Source organism: Lepisma saccharinum, chromosome 24 (genome assembly GCF_977018435.1).
Source record: "Lepisma saccharinum chromosome 24, izLepSacc3.1, whole genome shotgun sequence".
Lineage (NCBI taxonomy): Eukaryota > Metazoa > Arthropoda > Insecta > Zygentoma > Lepismatidae > Lepisma > Lepisma saccharinum.
This window is the reverse complement of record NC_139252.1, coordinates 47559753-47585943: the sequence shown is the minus strand read 5'-3', so window position 1 is coordinate 47585943 and position 26191 is coordinate 47559753. Positions and strand designations below refer to the sequence as shown.

Genomic DNA, 26191 nt, shown 5'->3' with positions numbered 1-26191 from the left:
TCGAGACGAGACACGAGACGAGACAGCATTTTCACGAGACGGGACGGGACAGACCAAAGTCTCGTCTCGTCTCGTCTCGTGGGCAACACTAGTACGTACGTACACCTGCTACAATGCGTATACCTTTAACTTTAGTTTCGTGTATATCTATTTTTTCAAGTAATTTGGCCATTACTCCATTGAGCTTATTACGGACACATATTTCCGGTTTTACGTGTTTCTCCAGTTCATCAGTTTAAACCTCACAAATATATGAAGATACGGCTACAAAACCACCTTGTTGCAAATGATGGTAATTCAAAGAGATTGTGCAAGACAAGAGAGGCACTTTGGAGTGTTTTCGATTAGACAGATTGATTGATTTGCTTTATTTTACTTCCCTTTTTGTGCCACTTTTGGCTAATTGCGAAGATGGGGATGAGTGATGATATGATGAATTGACACTCAGAAGTATCCATGCCCAGACTGGGATTCGAACCCGGTTCCCCTGGCGTCGTAGGGCTATGTGCTAACCACTCAGCCACGGAGGCCATTAGACAGAAGCCTCCACTACAGCGTAGTGATACCATTGTTGCCTTGTAATCAAGGGGTCCCGGAATCAATACCCGATGGAGACATGGTGGTTTGAATCCCACTTTAAACTGTAGGCCCAGTCCCGATAGACTATCTGTATGCTTAAAATAGGCTAACTAAAACAAAAACTCAAGTACACAGGCAGAAACAACTCAGAAGAACACTAAATTGCTCAATATAAAAATACTGCTCACTTCACAGCACTTACCTCATTTTTAATGTTCTTGACAGTATTGTTAAAGGTATTAACAGTATACAAACACAATTTATAAAGGCAATATCAACAAGAAAAAGTACAATGTACTGTATCTCTTACATTCAAATGTAATAATTAAAAAATGCGTTTCATTTTTCTTTTAATGTCTTCTCTATTGTAATATATCTCATTTATGTCAATTATGAGTCATCACCACCACCAGCATCATCACCATTCTACCATGAAAAAATTAAATAAATTTATGCATGGAAACATAATACAATGTTAATGGAAGCGTGGTATCCTCTCAACGTGTCACAAAACTTAGAGTATAGCCTCTGAAAATTTTGGGACTATAGGACTGCCATACACGGTACGATTTTTTGGCCAAACTGAGTAATGAACCGCAATAAAACTCACGGGAGTTAAGTACAAAGTATATGCAAAGGTTTATACAGAACTTTTAATCTGGGGGAAGTGTGTAAAGTCACTTTTAGATGGCATAAGTGTAAATTTAGTACCAAAGCGAAAATTTTAGGGTTGCAAGAAATGTTAGTGGGTGTTGGGGTCTGTAGATAAATCACTGGATGGATGTAAGTTTTAAGATCACCGTGGGAGTAGCAGATGATACGTCATTCCTTTACCTTACTGCTCGAGGTGGAAATTCCAAGCTGGGGGATGCTTCACGACTTTTGGAATAGCTGGGATGGCGGTGATTTGGCTCCAAAAGCGGGTGGGGGGGGGGCAGGTGCCTAAACTGGGGAGCTTCCCTTTGTAGATAAGGTTTAGCATAGTGTGGGGGCAACTGCCCCCCGCCCGCCCCCTAATCGCCGCCACTGGTGGGGGGATGCTTGTAGAGAAAAATATGGAGACAGTGCAGTATCTACATTGGGGATGCGTATGCAAATTATAGGTGAGGGATGTTTTATGAAGATTTTCTCAACTGGGGATGGTTCATTAGCTTATAAGAAACTTATTTAATATTGTTTGGATATTTTGTATTAACATTAATTTCGGTAGCACTTTCACACAAAAAACTCAAGGAAGCCCGCAGGATTTTCCTCAGGAGCAAAAATCAAGGATTTTCTTCCCAGGGGGCGCATGCAGGAACCCCCTCCAACAACTGGCTCAGTTTGCAAGTGTACCAGTCTTAACTGAAATTAAATATTTATAAATCAAAGCAAATTACTGTGGCTGAAATGAAATTATATGGTTAATATATAATATATAATTTTAATCTTACATTTATTTTCCAGAGGGGCCAAAGCCCCTTGTCCTCCTTCTGGCCGCCATGCATCGACTGTAATATTTCATGGTCGCAAACCTCAACTGAAAACAAACCTGATATCGTCCACTTTTCCGACAACAAAAGCTTCTATAACAAACGCAAATGTCTTTAAGTTCGTAGAGTAATAATAATACAATTGGGTCAGTTATTGTGTGAACATATACAAGATGGCGCCACTGAGCAACATTAAAACTGCACCCTTCAAGCAAGGAGTTTGTCCGTGAAACAATACCCGGACATTTGCAATGGGATTTCAGTTGCTACAAACCAAACTTATATTTTATTCGAAACGTGAATTTAATTTACAATGTAGTTCATACGTCTGGAAACACGACTGAAACAAATACGTATAGTGAAACAACAAAAATATGGTATAGGAAAGTCGGAAACATTTTTTAGAGTATATTACCAACAGAATGGACATCTCTAAATCCGCCATCTTGGAGCAAACTTGAGGTTTCTTTTTAATGTAAGGTTGGTCATGTGATACATGAAAACTGGTTAGAATTTCACAAGAAATAAGTTGGTATTATTTACTGGAATGTAACTATAACACTTACAGTGTTTTGTTACAAGTGGTTTTGATTGACGGTGATATTAACCAAGAAGAACGTGTGGTCTTGCTAGCCATAAGTCAATAATTGTGTTCGAGGGTGGCAATCGCAGTTGTAAAGTGAACCTGCACAACTAACACAGGTTGTCCTGTAGCAGCGTTGCCAAGTGTGATCCTGCCTCGGCTCCGACCGGTATTTCATTGGTGCTCGTGAGGCCCACTCATAACAAGACTCTTTATTGTTTTATTCCTTTAACCGTGCACAAGAGATGAAACTATGCGCTTACAATAGATTTGGCAACATTGGGTGTATCAGATTCGATCGGCGTTCGTCAGATTGGAATACGAAAATAAACGATGTCAGCCGAACACCGAAGCGGCATGCAATAACTTATTGATATACCCTCGTATACGAAGTCATAATTAACAAAATACTGACAACAGTCACCAAATGACAATAATAATGTTTACTTCACTCAAACCTTGAAGATACCGTTTGCTCAAGCTGTAGAACACCTTAAAGGAGATCCTACTCGTGACCGTCTGATTTCGTTATCACAAGCAAGTTGGGGGCTCTCCCCCCTCGTGTTCCGAGAAGAGGGGGCGTGGTAAGCGGGCGTTTTCACTGCAGGGGTCCCGACGATCGATTTCTTCCAAGAGGACTCTCCTGGTTTCTTATCTGTCCAGAAGGGACTCCACTGTGTGGCGAAGAAGACGCGAATGAAATAATATTCCTCTTCCATGTAATGGAACAGTGTTGTCAACCATGTTCCCTGAAATATCCCTGCAAACACTCGCTTGATTTAATTTTTATTTAGCGTCGCTTTTCTGCCATTTCTGGCTAGTAACGACGATGGAAATGATGAAAGGACACTCACAAAGAACACCCATGCCCAGTTCGGGATTCGAACCCGCCACCCAGGAGAGATTTTGTCCGTGAAGACTGGAATCTACTAAACCAGTGTTTCTATGGCTGTGAAATCTACAAATACATAGAATGAAGACCTCAACAGAAGATAACAACAAATGGATTGATTGATTCATTTGTTGTTTAGCGTTCACTTTATACACAGACAGGCTAATCGGGACTGGACCTACAGGTTAATGTGGGATCTGAACCCCTGTGCAATGTGCCTCCACCGGTATCGAACCCGGGAACAACACACGTCCTTCGAAATACGAATGCTTAGGAAACAAAGAAGGAATGTGAACAATATAAGGTGAAGAAGGAAACGATTGGGAATAGGGGTATACGTAGAGTGGGATGTATTAGTATTACCAAGCAAATTGTCCATCACCATGTTTATTAACTTTGTTTTACACTATCAACATCAACAAGCCCCTGGCAACCTCTACACCAGTATACGTAGAAATCCATTTCTTAAAAACACACAGAATGTAAGAAAAAAATGAATGATAATAGTAATGGACAATTTGACGAGCAGTACTTGTGCATCCAGGTTCTTCTTCGTTCTATGTTTCTGTAGAGAATGGAATTGTATTTGTCCTGGAGCAGAGGTTATACTCACGGGCGGTGGTCGGTTGACAACCCCTCCCTGGAAATTTTCATCGTCCAAATCAGAGAGCTTGTTATTTTTATTGTTAATAATATACGTAAATAAAGTTCAATTAGTTAATATTCGAACAGAATACCGAAGAAAAATGTTAAATATGAAAACATGAGTATAAAATAATGCAACCCGTTCATTTTTTAATATTATACCATTTAAACTAACAAATAAATTATTTCATAATTTTCAAACTTCCAAAAATGAGTCTTATGTGATCGGTCACACAACATAAAGTTTCACTAAAGTTTTTCTGTAACTTTTAAATATTTTTCTAAAACGAGGTGTGTAAATGTTAATAACAAAATAGAATAACTATGCATTTCAGTTAACTAATTGTATGAATAAAATAATTTTAAAGAAAACAGTTAGACCTATGCTGGATATTCACTTATCTGATGGATCGAGTAAAAATGTCCCCCAAAAATGTAATAATAAGTGGAGTGAGATTGGTAGTTTATAATTAGTTTGTAATAATAATAATCATCATAAGCATGATAATAATTATTTTTGTTGCTATTTCCACTATTCAAATTTTATGAATGGTCTGACACTCCCTTCAAAAAAATTCTAGAGAAGACCATGGTTTGTGGTTCTACTCTGCATAATCGTGCTTTTTAGTTTCAATTCTCAAAACCCACGTTGCGGAAAACAGAATGAATTGACACGGTGATTGACAATTTGCCTACTATTATATTATGCCGTCAGCCGCACCTAGGGCATACTGTGTGTTTACCGTTGCCACGGCAACAGTAATGAACGTAAAAGCAATCAGATATACAAAATTAGTGCTCATTAAACGGAACGTCAAGGAGCTTGTTTTGCGGGATAAATATAGACGCGCGGGGGGGGGGGGGGGGCACAACACACGGAGCAGACAGGAACAGGGATTTCTTTTACGAGGGGGGCGGGGATCGATGCCAAGGAGACCTGTGGAGTCCAATCCATAAAACGTATCGATTCGCCAGTTTCCAGGACAACTCACGCAGCTGCTGCTAACATGAGTTTTCCCTCTTTGCCAGAAGACTCCCCCCGCCTCCTTCCTTTGCCTTTACCCGATTGGGTCTGCCGCTAACTTTAATACAGGGTGGCCCATAAGTCACCAACCAGTTTGCACAGCTAATAACATTCGTGATTATTAATTTTGTCTTTTCGCTTCTTTCAGAAATCGTAGCCCATAGTAATGAGCTTTATCATGTAAAAATGTACAAGTGCACATGGAATCAAAATTGTGGAGTTTTATTTGGAAAACACACACACACAATCACAAAGTCTTTCCAAATAAATTAACTACGAAATACCGTTTCCTGACCTGACGTCTTCTTCTTGTGAGCCTATTTGAAAGAGAGGGTGTATGTTCACAAGTCTCAGATTATCCACCAACTGAATGAGAATATTCATACAGAAATTAGAGCACTAGAGTCCAGCGGGGCTAACAGCTGTCATGGAACATGTCGTAGAAAGTCCTAGTCTTTGCGAGACCAACAATTGGCATCATTTAAAGGATGTGATTTTCAATACATAATGTGTAAACAAATTTCCAAGCTTTGCACTTTATTGCAGCTAAAAATGGATAAAAGTACTTAATAAACAAAAAAGATATTTAACACTTTTGCTAGCATAAATGCTATATATAAATGCTTCAAAAAATCTTATAGCAGATAGTAATTTTCAGGAAAGCATTTCATAGAACATTTAGGTTAGCTTTTGCAATTACAATGTATAATACAAACAGCACGAAAGGCACGTCGAGTTACACCATCTATGCTGAGTGCACGGTGTTCATAACTGAAAAAAAAAAAATATTCTTCTACGTGTACAGTAAACGCTACAAAATATGTATTTAAGCACCGCCATTATTTTGTACTTAAAACCGTTTAATACGAACGTTATTCCTCTCGGTTGAATCGTTATCGTCTTTTAAACATGTGAAGTGATACATTGTTTACATCTCACGCGGCCGCCATTACAACTGCACTCGTGACCTAGAGGTCGTTTCTGATTGGTTCTGCTACGAAAAATGCTACGGAAATAGGACGGGTTCCATCGTTGAGAAATGCCATGAAATATGCCATGGCATCTGAAATGGCATAAGATTTCTCAATTTACACGGTAGCATTTTGGTCATGGCGTAAATTTTTCGCCTAAGCAGGCCTTATGGTCCACACCGTATATGATTTTCCACTGTATTCATAAACAATCCCCAGTCTGTGTACCGAAATTACAGAGGCTAACAAAAGCACGAATGCAACTAAGATAAGCTGTGAAATATCTCAAAACATAAAACTTATTAAGTAATACAAGATTAGAATAAAAGTAATTAATTCTAGCGCGTGAGTGGCTTTCTCAACAAGTAACAGCATGAATAACTATGCAATATATTCTAATATATGACCAACTCTGCCATATCGCTGCAGATTTTAAAATTTGGGTAGCAACAATGTAAAAATGCAATGTTTAGTATTCTGATTTAATGATGATAAACATGATACAGAAAACAAAACACACAAACATTAAAAAAAATACATGTGCACACAAACACACATAATATCTTTTTCGACCGGGACGGCGTTTATTTGCGCCTATGGAGTTGGAAATTCCTCATGGAAACTACAATGTTATTTCGAATGGAATCCATTTGAAAATCACTGCGATAGACATCGTTCACACCTAACATATTTTGATCATTCGAAATTTTTCAAGTATTTGCTATGTGCACTAGCAACAGTGTTGCCTATGAGACAGGTCTTTGGATTCACGCTGTATCGCTAAGAACTGGGGGTGTTAATATCAGTTCCATGTACATTAATTCAAACAATAATATTGTGTTTCGCTTCATTTTATACCTTACCTTTGAATTAATGTAATTTCTCTACGTTAGCATGCATTACCTAACCTGTATCCTTACCTGAGCTGACCTAAATCTCGCTACGACGCCAGGGGTCCCGGATTCGAATCCTGGCCTGGGCATGGATGTTTGTGAGTATCCATCAATCAATTTCATCATATCATTACTGATCTCCATCGTCTCAAATTAGCCAAAAGTCACACAAAAAGCGCAGTAAAATAAAACAAATCAATCAACCTAACCTAACTCTGACGTACTCCGAATTCCATTGGAATCCCATTTTAAATTTTTGCACAGTTATTTAATACTAGTATATTTGCGTGACATATATATTTTTTGGAAAAAAATAGGACTCGTTTTTGAGAAAAAGACTACCAAAATTTTCTGTACATCACGTCACCACATTGTTTTTTTTTTTTTTTTTTTACCCTGATGTTGGCGTGTAATATATCGTTGAAACAGCCCTTGAAGATTTTTTCCAACTTTCCTAATTGCCGAAATATTGCAATTTAAAGTTAACAACATGTTGAAAGAAATTGTCAAAATCGCATATTTTTCACCCCTTTAATTTCGGAAATACAAAAGATATGGATCTGCAACTTTGCATATTTCTTACCTCAGGTGGCCCTTTCGGTATTCCAAATTTCAAATTAATCAAAAAATGCACAGTTCTAAAATTTAGCTCCCCCCGAAAAACACACACATTACAAATTATCAAGTTAATAATTAACGTGTGGGAAAGTAACTGCTGATACCGTTACTTCCATTGTAAAAAAGTAACACTGTTACACTTACGTACTTGCTTTTAAAGTAACAAGTAAACAGTATTTTTTTATTGATTAATTTGCTCTATTTTACTTCGCTTTTGTGCGACTTTTGGCTAATTTGCGAAGATGAGGATGAGTGATGATATGATAAAATTGATGAGTGCACACTCACAAACACCCATGCCCAGGCCGGGATTCGAACCCGAGACCCCTAAGTATTTTTTTGTTGCGAACACTGACAGTAATATACATACAGTCTTTCACCGCGAGTATAAATACACGCTCAAGGTCCTGATCGACAAAATTGACGCCGCTCTGTCCATAATGTGCCCGTAAAAGTCACTCTGTACTATCGTAAAAATGGGTAACGCATGGAAGTGTTGCCAACTTTAAAATACCATTAGGATCACCGCCGTACAGTTATGCAACACACATAACGCCTGTCAGGGAAGCGAGTATTGCAGAATCTAGGTGTCCCAGTTTTATTGCCGTTGAGTGTACATTCACGAGTACTCCGTGCATCCTAATCTTGCACCAAATACAGTTTACCTAGTAATAAATGATTTTTAAGTACCGGCACAATTAGTTCTTAAAAAGCTTAATATAATGGTCACACCCACCTTTTTTGAAAAAAGAATGGTATGAAATCTGCGAAGATTATGCTAGTTAATATTTATTGGCCATACTGAATATATCAAAGTAGGTATATTATACGGTTATTTAGGCAGATTGATATAAAATGGATATGAAATATTCGCTTGATGCATTGTTTCCGTCTGTTAATTGTAAGGCTAAAACTTAAGTTAGAGCTTAACAACACGAAAATGCAGGAAATTTTTGCATTGCCATAAGAACCATAAATAAATGTATATAGAATTATTTCCTTCATTTTGAAAAACTGTTCCATCTTGAATTCGTAGCGAACCTGGGCATGTGCTCGAAACGAACTATTTTCTGTAATAGTTTTATTCTATAAAATACAATCGAGACACAAGTGAAGGATATGAACAGATATCTCTCGTTCCACATGCCTATATAGTTATGGATCGATTGGACTAAATACGGAGAAATACTGCGAGATAAAGCGGAAGGTGAGGGGGTTACATTTCACTAACTAAACCTTCCAGATAGAGCAGTAGGCAGGCAATGCTATCGCCTTGTAATCACAGGCACACACGCTCGATTTCCTGTAAAGTCGCATTACACCAAGGTAACTTAATATACTATAAGGTAGCGCCATCCGAAAATTGCCGATCATGCACGAACGCGTGACGTCATGTGGGAGGATCGGTTATGCTCGGCGCCCCTTCGGGTTATGTTCGTTCGGGGCTTGGCAGAAGCAAACGGCCGCTATCATTTCTAAGCGAGTTTCAGAGAGGGAAAGTGTTTCATTACTTTGAGGGGTAAATATTAATTATCATACTTCGGGATGGTATTGAGATATTCCTTTAATGATTAGTAACATAATTAAAACACGCTAATTTTAAAAGAGGGGAAAATTGCACGTGCAAAAGTATTGTAAAAATTAATTTTTCTGAAACATGATCGATATATTACAAAGAAGGTTCTCCGTGTTCTAATTGGAATTTCAGATTTCATTATTTCATAAATCGTATTATGATTTTAATAAGAAACGTTGCATGCTAAAGAAGAAATGCATAGTGAAAGAGTTACAAAGAAAGAATTGATTGACAGATTTGGTTTATTTTTGCCTTTCTGTCTTTCTTTAAATATGAAAGGAAAACCCATAAGAGGATCTCTTTCTTTGTTTCCACAAGCCGGCCTCCTTGGCGTAGTGGTTAGCACATCGCACTTCAACGCCAGAGATTTGGGTTCGAATTCTGGCTTGGACATGGATGTTTGTGAGTGTTCATTTATCATTTCATCACTCATCCCTATCTTCGCAAATTAGCCAAAAGTGGCACAAGAAGCGAAGTAAAATGAAGCAAATCAATCAATCAATATTTGTTTTCACATATACTATCACATTTACTAAATTCTCAATTTTCCCATTAAGGACAAATCAATATCTTGCCCGATTGGATTCGAATGCGGGATCCCTGGCGTCGAAGCACGATGTGCTAAGCACTACGCCAAGGAGATCGACAGAGGCCTCCGAAGTACTACGGGCTCACAGAACGTCACAGGAGTACTATCGGATTATAAATTATGGATATTAGAGTTTGGATAATAAATAAATTATATAATATATAATCTATAAATAAAAAAACACCCGTTCTTTATTTATAGAATCTCAAAGAGAGCGATAGTTTGCCAAACTAAAAAATAATCCTATCTTGTTCTCACGATAATAAAAATAGAAGGCATAATAAAAAATAAATAGGTAACTATAGATTGACACAGAATTGAATAAGCTGAATTTTGATGTAACTTGTTTTTATGTGGTTCTACTGATTAACTTTTAATTGGAGTCCAAACTTGAATATCCGTAATTTCTAATCCGATAGTAGTCCGGTATAATCTATTTACAACATTTAACACAACGAAGTACAAATGCCTAATATTTAGTTTTCTGACTAAATAGTTCCTTCTTATTCATTCAGAACGTTCCAATCATTTCCAGGAACATTTCAAATTTTACATAACATCAGAAAGTATTAAAATTATACTGATATACTTAAAATCCAATCTTTACCATTCACCATAATGTAACTTTATTTTTGAAGTTATCAAATGAAAGAAGCAATATACAATCTAGATAAAATTTTACTCTGCATTTGATACTTACTCTAGATTCGAAAGAATTCCCAACCTTCTTCATATATTTATTTACTGTACAATAATTTACGTACGGATCAAAGTTCCACATGCAAAAAGTTTTTGAAAAGTTTTATGTGGAGGAAGAATGATGAAATAGTTTGTAAGATAGTAGTTTCAGACTTTGAAAACGCAATTCCAGTTTGTTATTTGCAGATATTTTTAATTTGTCTGGTTCAAATTTGGCTGAAAGTTATCGTTGTCATAGTTCTAAAAAGTATTTTTTCGTATTAAGAACTTTACATGCAAACGCGTGCAGAAGATGAGTCAAAGTGTACAGTACTAATTTAACTAAGTTAACCTACTCGAAATACTTGATGAGTGCTAGGAACATCAAACTTAAATGTCCTAACCTACTAATTCAAGCCTGTAGAAATAGATCTTTGATCACACGGTAAATGAAACGCTTTGAGAATATCGATGAAAATATCTTAGTTTAATTAAACAATAAAGGAGAAAAGTTACATGAACTCACAATGATTGACCGTGCAAGTGTACGAATTATTATTCGTTAAAGGACTTTGTCCGCAGATTTTCCATTTCCATTCCCATGTGTGTCTGAGTTGTATAACCGGAAAATATACTTACTTACGGCACGTTTCCTTATTGCGTGTCTTTCGTAGCGTACAGCTCTGCAAACCTTATTAGCACGTCCTACAAGCGAAGCATATTGTGAAGATAAGTGTTTAGGAGAACTACACCATTTCCTCGATTATTTGGTACTAAAGTAATTGGATGTAATTTTAGCGATGGCACTGCAGTTGGCTTCAGCACGTTCTTTGGTGGAAAATACAGAAATTCTGCTTTTAGATCTCGCACATAGTCTTCTTCACAATAATTGGCACTGCACACTTGCATTTTTTACATTTCGTCTACAAGCATGAATCCACTGTTTACTTACGCAATTATCGTCTGGAAATCTATGATATTTTATGTCAGTTCCTTTAGTTTTCTGGTTATAGTTTTCATAGCTTGCTACAGCACAATTAGACATGATTGCAGTCTAGAAGTACAAAAATACAATAAAAATAAATCGAACGCTACAAAATCAACAACCTGCTTGTTCCGATTTTTGCGACGTGTTAGTAGCTAAATGTACCCCGCACCAAACTTACTGCACATAGCAACGAGCACCGTCAAACCCGATCCTCCCAGATGACGTAATGCATACGTACTTCACATAGCAACGAGCACCCCCTGGCATTACACGTTTGTCACGACCATAGTTTGAAGCAATCGTGCATGAAACTGACTCAAGACAAGCTTTTCCAAACCTTTACATTTGCTTAACGTTTTTGTTGTTGTTGTTTTTGTTGATTTTTGGCAACAGTGTAATCCGTACAGTAAGACTATACAGGGTGTCTCAAAAGTAATAGCGCAAACTGACACAGTCGAAAATACACGATAATAGAAGCAAAAAAGTCTCAGTAAACATGGGTCTGCAAACGAGACGTTTTCGAGATAATTGCGAATGTGTGGCATTTGCACTACGCAGTACAGCACAACTGACGTGTCTCCCACAGTACGATTAAACTGTGTACTGATTGTATCCATCCTCTTTGATTACAACGCCACCTCTTGGAAATGTTCTGTTTTGTAAACAAAGAGCAAACTTCGGACCGCGCAAGGAGTAAAGCACTCGGTGTTTACAAAATGCAATCAATGACGGCTTGTAACCACACACTCGCACACATTATTAGCATTTTACCAACTAGGTCGACGTTTACAAACAATGAAGGGCCTCCACGATGGCGCAGTGGTGTCGTTGTCGCCTTGCAATCAAGAGGTCCCGGGTTCGATACCCGGTGGAAGCACAAGTGGTTCGGATCCCACTTTAAACTGTAGGTCCAGTCCTGATTAGCCTTACTGTGCGTAAAGTGAACTTAAAACACTAAATCAATCAACAAACAATGAAGTCAGTGGCGGCTTGTAACCACAAATTCGCGATTATCTTGAAAACGGCTCGTTTGCAGACCCATGTTTACCGAGACTTTTTTGCTTCTATTATCGTGTACTTTCACCTGTGCCAATTTGAGCTATTACTTATGAGACACCCTGTATTGGTAGACTCTAGACAAGCAATAGTTACACAGTAGAGTACTGCATGGGACCACTTTCACTCGCTCGTACTCGTTCGAGCACATGGTACAGTCGTTTGGATGCCACTTTAAACTGTAGGTCCAGTCCCAATTAGCCTTTCTGTGCATAAAGTGGACTTAAAACAACAATTCAATTCAATCGTACTCGTTCCAGTCTCCCACTCTCGAGTGACAATAACTGTAGATTTACATATCCGTTTTGGTAGTTTCAGCCCACAATCATCTATTTCATTGTCATATTATACTATAATCAGTGTTGCCAACAGCATGAGAGAAAAACGGGCTAAATCGCACCCAAAATGGAGCTAAAATTCACATCCAGGGGGCTAGATTTACAAATCTTGGGTGTTTTGGTGCAAAATTTCTGAAACTCAAGAACCACAAATAATCAATTGTCAAGATGAGGGGCATACGCTCTACTAAATTAAATTTTCTTACCTTAAATAATTTATTTCTCCCGTAAATGTAAATTGTTGTGCAGTAAATTACACAAAAGCATTACACATTTTCGGCATATTCCTCCTTCATATATATGCACACGCACACTCTCACACACACACGGCCGCACACACGAACTAGTCTCTGGTCAAGCATCACCGTTACGAACGATTCGTCGATTCCGCACCGCATTTCTGTGATCTTTCAAGGACCAGATGCAATACAACTGAACATAGATTCGCATTTTCTGGAATCGACGCTATCCGTAATTCGCCTCGGGCTACACAGCATATCAAAACCAGAAACAAGGGGATAAAGTGACAATGTGCACTTGCTACCTGCTCCCCAAGAGGGGTCGCAGGACGAGCTTGCAGGTGCAGAGGAGGGTCGGTTAAGTGAATTCTTCTTTGCAGTTCACTTTACGGAAAATACCAAAAAACATTTCCTTACTGAAAGGGCTAGATTTGTAGCAAGATTTCTCTCTGTAGGGCTAAAAAGCCCCTTCGGGCTTTTGCTGAATTTTGGGACCGAGTACGTACTCAAAAGGGCCAGTTCTGGCCCCAAAAGGGCCAACTTGGCAACACTGACTATAATTGGGTATTATTGTAACTCCAGTTTAGAATGACGATGTTAACTATGCTCGCTTCAATTTCACTGCGTCATTCACTTCACGATCCATATTTGAGGGTCCACTACCACAGACAAATTACGGTTATATGTGTACTACTGGGCTTTGAGTGTATACTGTTCATTTTGTCTGTTCGAGCGTCATTCGCTCGAGTGAAGCTCCCAATTCCTAGGGTCGTCCGTACGAACTATTTGGCACTCGAGCGAAATTTCTGCAACACACTATTGCAGTTTAAAACAACTTACATTTCTTGCACAGGCAGGCGCAAAGATAATGGCATTTTCATTCCATTTCTACGAGAAGAAATTGAACTGATTATGGAGCAAACATTGTGTTTTGCTACGTTGGCGGATTTTCTTTCAATTCTCGAACCTCGAGTTGCATAAAATAACGCTAACGGACATTGTGGTGATGGAAAATATTTACTATTAAATTCGCGACCAACTGTACAACAAGAAGTAGAATAAACCAATCTATAATACCGGGTGTCCCAGAAGTCTTTCCCTGATTACAAACTTTATTCATATCCGCTATATGCAAGGTAGAGATGTGAAAGTGGTGCCAAAATGTTGGAAAACTAACAAAGCTTTTTGTTGCAGGTTTGAGTAACGTGGCTGTAGTGTAGCAGTGTCAGTGCCCAGAAAACTGGAAATGTTCACAAATCAGGAAAAAGCTCAGCATGTCCTCTGGTGTCACGAGACCCAGTCACCAATAACAGTGCAGAGGAACTTTCAAATGTACAGAATTCTTTCGTCTAGAATATCTCCCATCAATAAGTTGGTATTTAAAAAATGGAATTTAACTTCATTCCCAAATCCTGTCAAGTCCAAGAAACATTGTCTGGAAAGATGCCACCCGATGTCAAGAGCATTAATTCCGGATTCCTTGGCACTGAGACTGCTACACTACAGCCACATTACTGAAACCTGCAACAAATAAACTTGGTTAGTTTTCCAACATTTTGCCACCACTTTCACATCTCTACATTGCATATAGCGGATGTGAATAAAGTTTGTAATCAGGGAAAGATTTCTGGGACACCCGGTATAATTATGGTCTATGTCAGGCATTTCCAACCTGTTGCCTACGAACACCTAAGTGGGGTGTAAGATGCATTTTCATATAACACCCCTCTTCCACATAGTACACCCTGGACTGCATTTTGCAGGCTAACAAGACACTGGTGTCTGGTTTTACAGGTATAATCAACTGTGGCGCTTCTGTTGTGTTCTGTGTCGGTGGTTGCCATTTCATCAATTTTATCTTATCGCACTCAACTTCATCGTCTCGACTAGCCCAAAGTAGAAGAAGGAGGACGTAAAAAAACCAAATAAATGAACCAATCGACGAGCACCAAAGGGCTATTTTGTAAAATAACGTAAAATATCTTCAAAGAGCTGCAATGCAAGCATGATATCAAGAATTATGCCCCACGGACACTAAACACGAACTGATAAATTGACACGCAGTCACAAATTCTGGACTAAACTGACCAATTAGTATGTTGAAGCACAGCATTAGGAAATAACAAAATGTATATTTGCTGTGTTCGGACATAATCGACACTCTATACTTGCTGCGTTTGAAGATATTGTGGTCGTTCAATAAGCGAATAATAGAACTGACCAATTTCAGGCAACTTTGCCCTTGTAAGATGAATCCTTGCTGCCTCAACTCATCACTGCAAAGGCGAAACAGCTGAGTAAGGTCTGACAGCAGAGAAGCAGCGACAGTTGCCGAAATACGAGCCGCCATAGAAAGAAGATAATTTTTAACCTTCTTTGTTTCGTTTATATGTCAGTATCAGGCAGAGTTGTGCATTACAGCATCGATATTACACATGGATAGCAACGTAGAGTGAATAATTTACATAATTAATCCGTGTAAACAACATGGCGCTTGCAGTGACCCCAGTGATACCTGAACTCAACTTGCAAACTTCAAACGCAAGAAAAGGGATTAAATTATAAAACTTCGTTCAATTGTCGAGTTAGTTTAGTACGTGAAACTGAAAGAGCTGGGTTAAAACATAGCAGGTAACTGCAGTAGGAGAATATTACTTCATTGTGTTGCTTTAAGTGTGGATATATTCTTATATTCTGGCGCTACAAATATAGTCGGTGTATGCACGCGGCATTTAAACAGATATAGAGTGGCAAGCAAAGATAACTATCGTAGATTTTTCATTACTATTTCCAATCAGCAAAGTCTTAAAATGTACAGTAAGAATTTAATATAAAGCGGGAAAACTGAACCACTATGTATCACATTCCACGCTTCTGCATTATAGTATACGACTTTATGAAGGCTATAAACCCATGTAAGCAGTGTAGATTACATATAAACAATCCGTGTAGATGTGAACTTTTAAAACTACGCGACATGATAAGTTTGCGTCAAGTTTCCTTGCACGTCTTGCTTGAAATCCGTCCAGACAACGATAGCAGCAGCACCTTCGTTCAGTCGAGTTTCACTTGTTACAAAAACAATTTTTTTTTTAGAAAAGAGCAAAGCTTACCTGCTCTTGCTGGCAAATCCAGCTCTAGGGCACTTCTTGATGCCATGGACGAGCGTCACGAGTCGCCAACGACTCCCAGTGCAGCCCACCTGATCTGTGTCCCTGTCGCCCACATACTGACGATCGAAACGCTGTACCGCGCCCTTATGTATATAGTTCAAAAGCCTGTCTGCGCCGGCACGAGGTATTGATTCGCCAGACGGGCAGCAAATAAAGAGACCAACTGGTAAACAGCAACGAGCAACAAGCAGTCGAACTTGGACGGTACAAACGGAAACTGATATACCACTCTTATGTCATTTTATACAAGGATCGTTGATTGATTGAGCAAGAATAAACTTAACGTAAGACTCTAATAAATTCGCACATACGTCTTTGGAACGTAAACGTTTATTCACCCGAATGTCCTATATTTCCTTACATATTCCAGTGGCGAACACCTCTTAATCTTTCACACACACACAAACGTTTATACTTTAGTCTAAGGAACTGATAGAGGATTAATTTCCCTCAATTCCCTTTCATTTATGAGGACTCGGAGAAGTAATTATATTATTTACAACACAAATTCTAGGCATTATATTTATGTATAATAGTACGATACACTCGTGTGGCTTCAAGTCTTATTAGGCTGTATAAGAAATGGGATAGTACTAATTTTGTATACGGACAATTACTGGGAATATTTATTTTTTCTAGTATGGAATGTAATTGTAGTACTAAAACAAACAAAGCCTATTTTTTCGTTTTAGTAATAGTATCCTTAAATATACTAATATTACCGCAAGCGCAAGAGCTAATCAGTGCATTTTGTTACATACAACACTCGGAACTATATACATACATGTGGGGGAGGGGTATTGCACTTTGTAGTGAAATAAGGGAATGATGTTCTAATGAAAAACTATTACCTAACTATAAAAAACCTCTTAGCAGTTTACTCTGTGTGCTAATTTGCGTTTTTGTCAATTCACATCACTTTTTTGGGTTTCGAACTTTAATTGCAACGATGAAAGTGGCTTACGAACTCATAGAAATGATGAGAGACAATTATAAACAAGCATTCATGCTGTACTGGAAACTTGAATTCAGGGCCATTCTTGCACGTTTTTATTGTTTTCAAAGAGCGCTTTCTTAAAATTTCTTGCGTGTATAGGCGCAACCAGGTAGTTTTTTAATGGCTGCTGAAAAAGTATTTTCAATATCATTATTGGTAGGAAAATGGGGCAAAATAATTTGTATAATGACTTCAAGAAACGTAAGTCCAAATGGAGGTTCTGACAGGCGCGGAGCGTCCATGTAAGCCGTGTAAGCCGGGCTTACACTTCATTAGTTCTAGTAAAATGTATGTAAATATCTGGCAAAAATTCGTAAACAACTTCCAAGTTCAAATCGGGTCGACACCAGTGTTCGAGATCATGTTTGTTAGATTGCAACACTTCAGCGCCAGGCGGCACATTTGATCTCCCGCCTTCTGCTTGTGGAAAGCTGTAAGCCTTCTGAATTTTGCCTTACAAATTTCTGACCGCGAACGAGCAGTGCCTACCCTATCTGGGTGCAAGGCCCGTTCTCTGGGTGGAGAAGAACGGGCCAAAACCCACGTGTGTAAACCTTCCGACCAGAGGCTTACAACAGCGTTGCAAACCTTATGTTTACAAAAAGTGTTGTTCATGGATGTCCGCAGTATTTCTTTCCACCAGGGAGGATTAAGCATAGTAATTTTTTCAGGGGTGGGGGTAAATTAGGTATATTTCCCCCATAATAAAGTTGCCTCCTCAAAAGATACAAATTCAATTTGAAGTTAACATTTTTCTGCAACGCCCTTACAATATTAACATAATTTGATGTGACTGAAATGAAATGATATGTGTGAAATATATTCTTTTATGGTTGACATTCATTTTCCAGGAAGAGCTTCCTCCCCTTGCCCCTTCTGGACATCCATGGTCTCGTTTAAACTCCATAATTATGCTACATACTACTAAATTGTTCTGCGATCTACATATTATTAATATTTATTTGTAACAAGAAATAAATATAAATTCGAATGGTTCAACCAACGGAATGAGTTCGACGTCATACGTGAAAAGTTTGAGAAAATTCAACCTCCACGAACAGCGGCCCTCTTGTTTAATTTATATCCCCAACTTCCAAACGACTTTTGAAACTTGTGCGAGATTTAGCACCATTATGCTTGGTTGGCTTCACTGGCTAACCGTGAACACGCGCGAGCGAGACCCAGGCCCTGCAAGAGGAGGGTTCTCCAGCGTTGTCGGGTATGAATGAATGGTTGGCTGCAAAGGAAATTTGAGCCAGTGGTGTTTCAAGGAGGTTTTTTCCAGGAACAGGGAATTCTGAAGCAAAAAACTAACAGGAAGGAAAAAAAGGAGAAACATCTAAAAATGAGCGAGAAACGGGAAAATTAGATATACAAACGCTTGTTTCTGTTTTTCGCTTGTAGGAGAGCACAAACATTGGAAATATTAAGATTTCTGTTTTTCGTTTATATTTGAACTCAGCTGGTAGTAATTGAGCTAACAAGTGCAATAACTTTTTCAAAAATTAAAATGTTTAATTAAAACTGAATATTGAACCAGTTTTACAAATCTCATGTCAAATGTGAACAAAATATGATTAATTACATAGTCCGTGGTTTAAACACTCTTCGAACAACGTACGAAATGGCTGTTTATGGTCTTTCAGGTGCAGGATTTTCTTTTACACTACCCTTAGATAGCACTTACATCTCCTTTCACAGAAATTTCTGGATAAATCCTCAGAATTAGCGAGCATTTCTTTCATATTTTATTTTGTCTTTCTTTTTTTTACGAAATATAAGGGAATTTTAAGGCAAGATAGGGCATTTATTTATGTCCGAAAGGGATATCCCCCTCTTGAGTCCGAAACATCAGTGCATTGAGCAGTGACCGCTTTTGGATGTGATTTGTTTTTGTTTCCCCTTTCATGTGTTGTGTACATGGTTAAAGTCTCGCGGTATTTCTTTGCGACTTCCATCCATTGAAAAGGGGGCTGTCATTCCTCTGCTGTAGTGTTATAGTGAACAACAACAACTGCATTATGAAAGAAAACGAGTATGATTGTGCGGTGGGGTGGAGAACTTGTTGAAGACGCCGTTGTCCAGCAAGGATTTTGCTGCCAAGAAGAAACTTGTGGATGTAGGTAGGCCTACCCACCACTTCTCTAGCAGGCACGGTAACAGAAACGAAAAATAAAGTGCCCCGATTTTGTGATTCATGGTACGAGCTGATACTTGGTTATGCAGCGGTTGTAAAAAGTAATCAGCACTTTTCTGTTTCTTTCTGTTTTCGTTTCTTTATTATCATTATTCTTCATTTTATCTAACATTGCATTTTTTATGGTTACGTTACTCATTGTGATAGGAATAAAACTGACGTAATTACCAGTTGAAATGTAGGAGATATACAGCCTAGCAAAGAAAACACCAGGCTCAGGGATTTATCCAGAATATTTAATCTGATTTAGTGTAACTTCGTTTTTAAAGGGTGTAAGGTTAAATTTAGTGCCAAAATTAGGGTTTTGTGAAAAATTTCAGGGAAGTGTTGTGAAAAAATGGGGGAGGGATTGATGATTGTGGATAAATCACTGACCCAGCCCAAAAATAAACACAAGCCTTCATCATGCTAGGCTTACACTGTTGGAAAGGTCACGCTCCGCCACTGGGTTCTGATACCCATAAGTCCCCTTCAATGCGCCTATGATGCAGCGTGTGTTATTTGTGTGTGTGTGCGAGCGCAAGTTAGCAAATGTGTGCAGATTTTCAGTCACTCGAAATATGCGTCTAAAGTTTGTATTTGGTTATTTAGCGTCTCTTTTTTTTCATCAAATTAATTGGAACGGCGAGGCCTAATCTTTTCTTGTACTATCTATTAAAACGTTATATTTTTTAAAAACTGTTTCGATATTTGCAGACGCGGTTACAAATAAATAAAATTCAGGTTTCGTGCTAAATGATCACTTCCATTGAAATAGTTACATTATTTTGTCTGTATTGAACCAACACTGCAATCTTCACTCTGTCAAGGGAATCCCTGACGAATGAAAACAAGTCATTTGTGCATTTAGAACTCGACCAATGAACGCGCAACAGTGGATGTGAGTGCATGGAGATAGAAACGCGGCTGCAGCTACTAGCTGTTTGGAGCAGCGCGCTGTTTGTTCCGCGCACTCGCTTTTTCCCCTTCTTTACCGTTACGCTCAGCCTTGCTCCATATATTCCAGAGACAGAGACGATGTCACCACACGACACTGGATCTATCCTCGGACGAGGGAGTCCAGTTGCCAGGCGAGGTACTTCCTGTCATTGCGTGTAGTACGTAAATAAAGCCAAGGTTCTTCAGTCGCCATTCTCCGTCTCGCTTGTGAGAGTCACTCGTAACAGCTATTTAGCAACCTTTGCGTTTATAGATCATACAAACAACAAAATAGGCATTTAGCAAGACTATTAGAAGGAGAAGGCCGGCGCCATGCCTGATCACGTGGACCTTGACGCAGTGCGTGACGTCACTGGAATGGCAAATGATTCCACGCGAGAGAATTCGCAGCGAAAGTTACGCAGATCTCATGCGAGTTGGGACTATACATCGAGTTTTCTTAGGATCCGTAATTTATAAGTTGTCATAATCCGCCGCTAAGCCAAAAGTGATGCGAAATAAAAAAAGTTTCTTTCAAATCTACTTTATGCACGTAGGTTAATATGAATTGGACCAGAAGTTGAAGTTGATCCGAACCACTATGTGCCTCTACCGGGGATCGAACCTGGGATCCCATGATAACCAAAGGTTTAGTGGAGGAATGGAAGTTTATATGGTGCATTAGCATTCATAAGGTCAATAAATCTTGTCGAGTAGGGTTCATTTCCCGGAAAAGAGTCAACACTAGGCAAGCCCTGGTACCTACCGACACGTTGGATGAGAATGAAACTAGGGAGTAACAAGTTCGGTGAGAATGAGACGAACAAGAATCCTTTCCTGCTCTTTTCATAATATTACAAAGAAGACGTGTAGAACAACAAAAAAGTTACGACTGTGGATAACTACTTTGATTTTCCTTTGGATTACAGTTCTAATTGTTGATTGCATGAATGACACCAAGAAGCATTGTTCGGAAAGTTACTTTTTAAAAGTAATTGAATTATAGTTACCAGTGGCGGCTGGCCAAGTGCAACAAGTGCAGATGTTTTCACCTAATTTTCAAATTAATATTGACATTTTTCATTTGCTTGTTAAATTAAACTATTTCCCAGCAGAACGCACACGATAATACTCAAATAATACGCCGCTCGGCGCTACACACGCGAAGATTTCGTCGTAGCATAAACAAACCAAGAGCAGACGCCGCCAGGTTGCGGAAGACTTTAGCCGGTTGTCATGGCAACGGTGACGTCACGTAGCGTTGGAATTGAACGGGTGTCGCCATCTATGTGCAGCAGTTCTCTCGTCGACAGAAAACATTGCATCCAGTGGTTGTGGCAAAATCGTTGCGTTCTCGCGAGATCTTGTTTCGCGTTTCCTATCGTGTGTTGTGTTCATGTGTTGAGCTGTGGTTTGTACAATGAACCCAGTAAATGACTTAGTGTGTAATTTGTTGCAGACACCATTTTCCAGATGGACGGATGAAGACAAATAAGACGTTTTAAATTGTGGGGTGCCCACTGACACTTACTATTTGTTTTTCATTGCCTATAAATGTACTTCTTCACCTGTTATTTTAGGCACGAGCCGCTACTGATAGTTACAGTTACTTACTTTGAAACGTAACTCAGTTACAGTTACTGGTACTTGATAAGTTACTTTTACAGTTGCTTTCTGCACGAAATTTTCTTGCGAACAAATTACACACAAATAATGATCATTAATTGTAATAAAAACAATTATATGAAGACTAAGATTGTTTTATTTATGTTTCTGATACACAATGAATGAAGAGTCAGCTTTGCCTTATGATTTTAATTAGAAAAATCTTTCTTATGCGGGCCACGGTACTTTGCATGTGGGAGCATCAATTCCAGATGCTCTTGTTTCTCTATCTTCCATTCTAGCTCAACAAGAGACACTCCATCAACAATGACTTCCCTCTACCTCGACTACCACGTTACAAACGAATGTAACGACCAACCGAAAAGACTGAAATGCTCACGCACAATTAGAAATGACGAATGTTACAAACTTCCACGAAAATCCTTCCACCTTAGCATCCAGAGAAGATATAGTTGGAAACAGAGTTGCCAACTTGAGTTACAAATTTTTAAGTAAACATTTACGTGTCGTAAAGTAACTGTTGATAACATTACTTGCAGTGACGGCTTATAGGGGGGCCGAGGGAGGCAGTCCCCCCCACTTTTACCAATGTTTGCTCCCGCAGTGTGGCCTCTTAATGCTAAGCTTTTTTCTACAAGAGTAAGTAAACTGTTGCCTCCCCCAAGTTGTAGCACACAATCGCCGCTACTGGTTACTTGTAGACCTATTGCAAGAAAGTACAGCTACATCACCCCCACCCCACACCCCCAATTTATCAACACTCCCTTTAAATTTTCAGTAAGGCCCATGGTCATTTTGATTGATTGATTGATTAATTTGGTGTTTTAAGTCTACTTTATGCACAGTAAGGCTAATCGGGACTGGACCTACAGTTTAAAGTGGGATCCGAACCACTTGCGCCTCCACCGGGTATCGAACCCGGGACCCCTTGATTACAAGGCGACGACGTTACCACTGCGCCATCGGGGAGGCCCTATGGTCATTTTTCTCTAAATTCACCCTTATATCCTCCTAATTATGAACCTTTACAGACATTTAGGGCAAAATCGGAGTTGCAATGTGAAAAGAAGAATATGTTTTCTTACCTTTTCCCCATGCCTGTCTTCAATCAATTAATTTGTACGCGTAGTTCACAAGGATTGTGCAATAACGCTGAGTAGAATTATATTGATGCAAGTAACTTGTGAAACGCAGGAAAAGTGAGTCCCACTTAGATTACTAAACATTCTTTCATCCTGGCATACTTTTGCACAGACATTCTACATAGGCATTGAATGTCCTAACGCACATTCTTAAAATTTCGAAATGTTTGTTGATAACAGTCATGCCTAGCAAGCTCATTAAAAAATCTGAAGGTAAGAAGTATCTTCAACACTATTATCCGTGAGTACAAAGGGCCAGTGTGCGAATTAACGGAGGAGGGGCGGGGGTTGATGCCGAGGATTCCTCCCAATATTTTTTTATCGCGACAATTTTTTTATCATCTCTGCCACGGATGTTCTTATTTTGCAATCTCAAAATTAGGCCCCAAGTCTTATTTTGCCCCCTCAAAATTAGGTCCAATATCTTATTTTGCCCTCTCAAAATTAGGCCCAATGTCTTATTATGCCCTCTCAAAATTAGGCCCAATGTCTTATTTTGCCCTCTCAAAATTAGGCCCCAAGTCTTGATTTTGCCCCCTCAAAATTAGGCCGTCTTATTTTGCAATCTCAAAATTAGGCCCAATGTCTTATTATGCCCTCTCAAAATTAGGCCCAATGTCTTATTTTGCCCTCTCAAAATTAGGCCCCGTCTTACTTTACCCCCTCAAAATTAGGTCCAATATCTTATTTTGCCCCCTCAAAATTAGGCCCAATGTCTTATTTTGCCTGCCCGACCCTGTGGCCGAGTGGTTAGCACATCGCGCTGCGATGCCAAGGGTCCCGGGTTCGAATCCCGGTCGGGCTTGGTTGTTTGTGAATGTCCATTCATCAATTTCATCATTTCATCACTCATCCCCATCTTCGCAAATTAGCCAAGAGGCACAAAACGCGAAGTAAAATAAACTAAATCAAATCAAATCAAAAAAAAAAATCAAATCTTATTTTGCCCCCTCAAAATTAGGTCCAATATCTTATTTTGTCCCCTCAAAATTAGGCCCAATGTCTTATTTTGTCCCCTCAAAATTAGGCCCAATGTCTGATTTTGTCCCCTCAAAATTAGGCCCAATGTCTTATTTTGCCCTCTCAAAATTAGGCCCAATGTCTTATTATGCCCTCTCAAAATTAGGCCCAATGTCTTATTATGCCCTCTCAAAATTAGGCCCAATGTCTTATTTTGCCCTCTCAAAATTAGGCCCCGTCTTATTTTGCCCCCTCAAAATTAGGTCCAATATCTTATTTTGCCCTCTCAAAATTAGGCCCCGTCTTATTTTGCCCCCTCAAAATTAGGTCCAATATCTTATTTTGCCCCCTCAAAATTAGGCCCCGTGTTATTTAGCCCCTCAAAATTAGGCCCAATGTCTGATTTTGTCCCCTCAAAATTAGGCCCAATGTCTTATTTTGCCCTCTCAAAATTAGGCCCAATGTCTTATTATGCCCTCTCAAAATTAGGCCTAGTCTTATTTTGCCCCTCAAAATTAGGCCCAATGATTTATTTTCATCTCTCAAAATTAGGTCCAATATCTTATTTTGCCCCCTCAAAATTAGGTCCAATATCTTATTTTGCCCCCTCAAAATTAGGCCCCGTGTTATTTAGCCCCTCAAAATTAGGCCCAATGTCTGATTTTGTCCCCTCAAAATTAGGCCCAATGTCTTATTTTGCCCTCTCAAAATTAGGCCCAATGTCTTATTATGCCCTCTCAAAATTAGGCCCAATGTCTTATTTTGCCCTCTCAAAATTTGGCCCCGTCTTATTTTGCCCCCTCAAAATTAGGTCCAATATCTTATTTTGCCCCCTCAAAATTAGGTCCAATATCTTATTTTGCCCCCTCAAAATTAGGCCCAATGATTTATTTTCATCTCTCAAAATTAGGTCCAATATCTTATTTTGCCCCCTCAAAATTAGGTCCAATATCTTATTTTGCCCCCTCAAAATTAGGCCCCGTGTTATTTAGCCCCTCAAAATTAGGCCCAATGACATTTTGCTCTCTCAAAATTAGGCCCAATGTCTTATTTTGTCCCCTCAAAATTAGGTCCAATATCTTATTTTGCCCCCTCAAAATTAGGTCCAATATCCTATTTATTATCTTGTAATTTTGAAATTATAAATACACCAATGAATGGGCGTCTCCCCCCAAAAAGCAAAAAGCTTAATTCGCACAGTGCAGAGGGCCTCCTTTTAACGCTGTAGGTTTGCAATAAAGGTATCCCGTGTTCGACCCCTTCTATAGGCACATTACACAGGTGTTGGGATCTCACTATAAATTTTATGAGCATTAGGTTGACTTGACAAAACGAAATTTGCTATGTGTACAAAATATTCACAAATATGTCCTTGTTTATATACAGGTATTGCATCCCTGATTTTGATCGTGCACATACAATTACCGTCTCCTGGAACAAAGTTTCCAACCGCAGTGACAAAGACAAGTGGCACTTTTCACTTGGTAACGAACCTTTCAGAAATAAATGCACCTCTTCGTACCGAAGCGACACGACAAGCTAGACGTGTCGCTAGTGTTGCACACGAGAAGAAACGCGATTTCTCATCTCATCTCATCTCATCTCGTCTCGTGTCTCGAAAATATTACTTTTATTACATTGTTCCGTCTCGTTCCTCGTCTCATGTCTTGTCTCGTCTTGTAAAATCAATGTAGGGTATCGTGCCAAGAAAAGTATAAAGCGAAACGACATCACAAAATGTTATTACCGAAAGTGGGTTAAACCTTCAAACACCTTGCTCCTTGTATAGTGAGAACAAATAACTTTTTTTTAAAGTCATAGGGGCATTGATATTGTATTTACAACAACTGTATTTACAATACATTTTGTTGATTACCGATAGCTAGGTAGTTTATGGAATCTCCCTTGATGTCTGGAAGACACCAATTTCATGAGTATACGATGTCATGTCATGCATGGGCGTCGGCAGGGGGGGGGGTCTAACCGGTCGGTCGACCCCCCCCCCTGGAACTGTCCATCTACTTTTTTTCAATTTAT

General features: G+C 39.0%; 1 protein-coding gene across 1 annotated transcript in view; it reads right to left on the bottom strand.

Moving 5' to 3' along the window:
• The window catches only part of LOC145978376 (uncharacterized), a 56398-nt gene extending 40028 nt beyond the window's left edge, over positions 1–16370 (bottom strand). Inside the window, exon 1 of the mRNA XM_083110980.1 lies at positions 16255–16370. The gene's annotated coding sequence lies outside the window, so the exon portion shown is untranslated. The remainder of the gene's footprint in view (positions 1–16254) is intronic.
• Positions 16371–26191: the final 9821 nt, after the last annotated feature.